Raw genomic sequence first — 6,000 nt, 5'->3', positions numbered from 1 at the left:
TTGCAGGTACCAGCTGTCAGACCATGTCCATGTCAGGCAGGTGACCTCTATAACCAATCAGGTCTCCTATGTCACTTCCTTTTCTCTGTAAAGAGCCTGTACTTGTGTTAGGAGTTGAGGGCATTCTGAACCTTTTGATCTGTAATGCTTCTGGGTTCTAGAAGCTTTTTCTTGCTCAAAGGTGCCTTTTTTTTTCTTTCTTTTAACAAGAGTAACCTGAGTGGTGAGGATGTAGCTCAGGTGGTACAGTTTTTGCCTAGCATGCATGAAGTCTTCTTGGGTTCAGTCTTGGCATTGCATAAACTGGACATGGTGACACACTCCTGTAATCCCAGCCCTTGAGAGATGGACGCAGGAGGACCAGAAGTTCAGGGTCATCATCAGGGAAGTTCAAGGCCAGCCTGGGATACAGCCCTGTCGAAAACAAACAACAAAAAAATCTAGCCCTAGCAGTACTGTCACATTCATTTCACATGTGAAAGATCATGCTAGGATGGCTTGGACAGTGAATTGTATCCATATAGTTAAGAGGTGAGGAAGCTAGAATTAAAGCTGGAGCTATCTGGTTCCAGAGCTCAGTAATAACTACAGCTGCTACAGGGAAGATCAATAAACGGCAGCCATTACATCTTGTGGCCTTTTCAAGAGCAATTTCAAAATAAATATGAGCTACTTTTCTGGAGTTTGGGGAAACAATGAGACAGAAAGTTCAGACTAGCTCCAGAGCATCACTGAGAGGGGAAAGACAAACAGTAAAAGTTTAATAATGTGAAGTGCTATACACTGCAAGACCACAAAAAGTCAAGGAGTTTTTGGGAGAATTGTGATGTTTATTATTGTGCCAACATCACAATCACCTGAACAAATAGACTCAGGTTTTTAAGAGTGGGCCCGAACTCGGAGGATACTAGTGCCAGCTATCTATTAAAACCCTCTGTCTCCCAGAACCGTTCTGATGGTTCTCTTATCCCCTCAACCTGTGCAGATGGCGCAGTCTGTATCCTCACCCAATGGAACTAGCTGTGGACCCTGTTTCTCCTACTGCCCTGGGCAGGCCACACCTATAATTTATTCAAAATGGTTTTTCCAGCTTCATTGGGGAAGTACAAGTTCAAGTTCGGCTCCACCCTTAATTTTCACAGGCCATCCTGTCTTCATGCAAGGCAGTATGTCCTTCCCAGTCTGCACTGTGTCCGATGGAGGTAAGTGCTGTGCTGCTTGCAGGCTTTGCTGTTAATCCTCAAGCATAGCCACATGCATTCATTATCTTTTTAGGAATACCAAACTGAGGTTGCCAAGGAGATGCCCTGGTCATCAAACCCAGAGCTCATGGTTGTGCTGGGGTTATTTAAAATGCCATTAGGCCATATTATGTCCATTAATAAAAGTCATTCCCACAGAAAATGTAGTAATTGAAAATCTTATAAGAATCCAAAGTGTCCACTGTGGTAGAATCCTTAAGAATCCACAACAAACATGATTAGCATTCCTTGTATCTTATATTTATTTTTCTTGTTGTTCTTTAGAGATAGACTCTCACTGTGTAGCCCAGGCTGGCCTTAAATTCACAATCCTGCCCTAACGCAAGTCCAAGGACCCCATCAATACCTCACAAAGATCACACAGACAAAGCAAAGGTAATTTGACAAGACAGATTTCATTTTGCAAAAGGCTGTGTTGCCTGGTCAGTCAGATCCAACAAGCACACAGGACCCGGATATTTGGGTGGGCTTTCATCCCCATTAGCTGGAGTCCGACCTCACAGCCTTTCAAACCAAGTTTCAAATTTTGCAGGGTTTGAAGCAAAAGATTAATATTTAACGTTTCTTATACCAAGTGCCAGGGGTGCAGGTACATGTCTCCTTGCCCACCTATAATGCTACTTTTTTTTAAACTTTTTTATTATTTATTTTTATTTTATGTGTATGAGTGTTTATGTGCATGTGTGTAAGTACACCCATGTCGTGCAATGCCCAAGGACAGAAGAGGGCATCGAACCCCCTGGAACTGGAGTTACAGATGGTTCTTAGCCACCATGTGGGGGCTGGGATTTGAACCTGGGTCCTCTGCAAGAACAACCAGTGCTCTTAACCATATCTGCAGCCCTCATGCTGCTACTCTTGAGGTATTTACAGAAAAAAGTTTGCAACAAATCAGATTTGAGTTTTTGAAACAGTTTGTACCAGTTATGCATCACTTTCAGCACTTCAAGCAGGCCTTAACCAACTTTTTTTTTGTGGTACCAGAGATTGAGCCCAGGGCCTTGTGCATGCTACACAAGTGTTCTTCCATTGAGTTACACCCTCCAGCCCAGCCTCATCTCTAAGGGCCTAAGGCTTTCCTGCTTGACAGTTGTTTCTTAGTAGAAACAAGTTTACATGGTATAGAAGGTGGCCAGTGACAAGCCAGCTGTTGTTCTTGCCTTCAATTATTAGAAATGAGTGAAATAATGAAATAGCAGAAGATAAATCCCATCCTCCTAAAAAAAACAAGATATCTTTTGTGATCTTATTCAAAATGATAATCTATAATGGCTTATCTTTTCAGTTTAATATTTTGTGGTGCTGCTCTCTGAAGGTTAACTCATTACCAAGTTATTGAGGTATTTGGTATGAGAAAAGGAAGGTTAGAGAGTACACGTTTCCTGTACTGTATGTTCTCTACCAAATCAGGGCACTAAAGTATATAATGTCAGAACAATGACTACGTGCAACAAATATGTAACAATTGATTTAGAGTGCTAGGGAGCAGCTGTCCTGTATCCCAGGTAGTTTACTAGATACTTGTATGGCCTTGAGCAAGTTATTTTACCCAAGTAAACCATAATCTTTCAATCTACAAAATGAGGATAATTCTCACCTCAGAAGAGCTGTGAGCATTACATGTGATAATCTGTGTAAAGTTCCTGTCCCAGTAGTACATGGTACTAAAATATGCACTCTGTTGACATCAGTGGAGAAGGTAATTAATCCTAAGGAACTCTGAAGGCAGACTCTTTGGAAGAGTATCTCATTTTTCATCTTGGTCCAAGTTTGGAACAAATTTGCACAGTGTGAGGCACTAAGTTCCTCTTCGCAACTTCAAAACAGCCTGCAGCATCTCCAATGTCCACGCAAAGCATCTATGAGGACAGTCAGATGTGCATCCTTTTGCTTTTAATTCTAACCTTTTCTAACATGATAGCCTTTCCTGGTAGTGTTTAGTATGTGACTATAGAATAGCAGCTTTGTAACAAGCACTGTCTCGAACAAGAAAGGGCATGCGTTGCAGACTGACTAGGAGACTCCTTGCTTATTGATTCATGTTACAAAATTCCTTTCGTATCTCTAGAACATTCAGCACTTGTTACTGTTTTGTTTTGGAATCATCTGAAGTATAATTCAGCTGAGATGTGGCTTGTTGGTTAAATGCATGCCTAGCATGCTCGAGGCTGTGGGTTCAATCCTCAGCACCAGCACTGAAAAAACAATGAAGATAGGATTGTGCCAGTGAATTCACATCTTTGCTCACATGGAGCATTGCAGGTGGCAGGCTTCTCAGGTGGATCACTTGAAACAAAGGCATCAATTTCCAGATCCCCCTCTTCCATGAGTACTCTTCACCAAATAGATCTTACATCTTCCTCTTGTAGATTGCCCCAAAGTATAAAGTCACTCAGGTACCTAAAAGACAACCAAAATGTTGGTGCAGGACAGCCTCCTTGCATCCATCCAGAGCAATTTAAGCTTTTAAGTTCTTTTACACTTGATTTCCTTAAGGATCAAATTAACCTATCTAGGGATATTCTGAGTTCAGAGCAACCAAAAGTATGAGTTAGTTATGTGGGTTGCTTAAAACATCATTAGAATGTTGTATGAAAGTCAAATCTGTCAAAACATTAGATAAAACTCGTATACTGTTAAATGGCTTCTTTCATGTTCAGGAGTTCTCATGCAGTAAGGTAGTTAAGATCTATTTAGTGTCAAATTGCATTATGAAATATTTATTCCAACCAGAGTAAATGCTCATTTCATGAAAATGTAAGCAATAAAATTACTTAAATTTTGTTGAACTATAATGTATAAACTTAAAAAATGTGCAGTTGATGGGGCTGGAGAGATGGCTCAGCGGTTAACAGCACTGGTTGCTCCTGCAGAGGACCAGGTTTTGATTACCAGCATCCACATGGTGGCTAACAACCATCTGTAACTCCAGTTTCAGTGGATTTGATGCCCTCTTCTGACCTACTCTGGCACCGCACGTGTACAGTACCTACCCACATGCAGGCAATGCACTCATACACATAAAATAAAAATACTTAAAGTTTTTTTTAATGTGCAGTCTAGCAGAAAGGCTTACACCATTTGGTAAATGCCTACGTGTATCTGAGGGTCAATCCCAGACTGCTGCACACAGGGAGAGGCATCATATCCCAGGCTAAGCCCTTTTGGGGGGATATAACTTGCTCCTGCTTGTGGGATAGAAATCCACCTTCAAAGTCACTTTAGACACAGGAAAAATAAAGATGATAGTGTGAGGTACTAGAAAGAGGACTTTTTAAAAATCATTGTTTACTTTCAGTTCTCTCTGTGTGTGTCTCTCTCATTTGAGACATCTGATACTCCTGCTTTCACCTGTTTATTAGTTCTGTGATCTTTAGGGGACACACTGCATTCCTCTGGACTCACTCCTTAACATTCGTTACCATTGTTGCTTTGCCTCCATTTGTCCCTTTGTGAGGTAGGTCCTAACAAGAATCCATGGCATTCTGTTACTAGTATATTTAATTTCTAATTTCTGATTAGGTAATGCATAGTAAATTTTTTGTATTAGTTACTTTTTTAAGCATTTTTATTGAATTTTTGTGATTTCCATACAATAAAATTTGATATCCCCTCTCCCATCCACACCTCCCTACATCCTCCCCTCCCCACTCAATTCAATATACTCTCTCTGGATAATAAAGCCTGTAGCGTCTAACTTGAATTCCCAAATGTTCTCCAGCATGGGTGCATCCCCTGGAGCTTGCACAGGACTTGTGCATGCTGTCACCATTGCTGTGAGTTCACATGAGTAACCAACCAGCCGTCTGCAGAACTCTGCCCCCCGAACCCCATAGCCATCCACCACCTCTGGCTCTTACAATATTTCCACCGCCTCTTCTGCCATGGTCCCCAAGCTCTGTGCTTCAGAAGCCTGACAGAGGCGTTCCACTCAGAGATAAGCGCTCTGCAGCCCCTTCCTCCCCATGCATTAGAAAGCCCTAAGTTTCTGTGTCAACCACCATCTGCTGCATAAGAGAACTTCTCCAGTGAGAGCTGAAAGATGCATTAATCTTCAACAGTGGGTGAGCACCTGATCCAGCACAGTCCACTCTGATCATCCCTCCTGGGACTGGGAGTCCATACTACCATGAGGGTTCCACAGTTACATCTTACAGGAGGGGCCCACAGCTCCAGCTCACAAGAAGAGAACCACAGCTCCGGCTCACAGGTGAGGAACCATAGTTCCAGCTCATAGGAAGAACCACGGCTCCAGCTCACAGGAGAGGACCATGGCTCCAGCTCACAGGAGAGGACCACAACTCTAGCTCACAGCCAGGGTGGGAGTGGGGCACGGCTCCAGCTCACAGGAGGAGAACCACAGCTCTAGCTCACAGTGGGGGACCACAATTCCAGCTCCCAGAGGGGAACCACAGCTCTGGACCCCAGCTCACCTGGAACTCACTATGTAAACCAGGCTGGCCTTGAACTCACAGAGATCTGCCTGCCTCCCGAATGCTGGGACTAAAGGTATAAGCCACAATGCCTGGCCTGTCTTTATAACTTTTTTTAAGCTTTTCATATTGGGTCTCTTGGTTTTGTTTTTTGTTGTGTTGTTTTTATTTTGCTATTTAGGAGGGTTTAGTTTTGCACTAATACTTATCTTGCCCTTGTAGTTCTTCAAAAGGAATTGCTAAGAAAAGTGATCCAAAAACTGGAACGAAGGCAAACATACCCCAGCTATCTGCTCTTTGGGTAC

This window comes from Nannospalax galili, unplaced genomic scaffold (assembly GCF_000622305.1).
Source record: "Nannospalax galili isolate Female #2095 unplaced genomic scaffold, S.galili_v1.0 scaffold344, whole genome shotgun sequence".
Lineage (NCBI taxonomy): Eukaryota > Metazoa > Chordata > Mammalia > Rodentia > Spalacidae > Nannospalax > Nannospalax galili.
The sequence above is the reverse complement of the archived record's forward strand: the minus strand, read 5'-3'. Positions refer to the sequence as shown.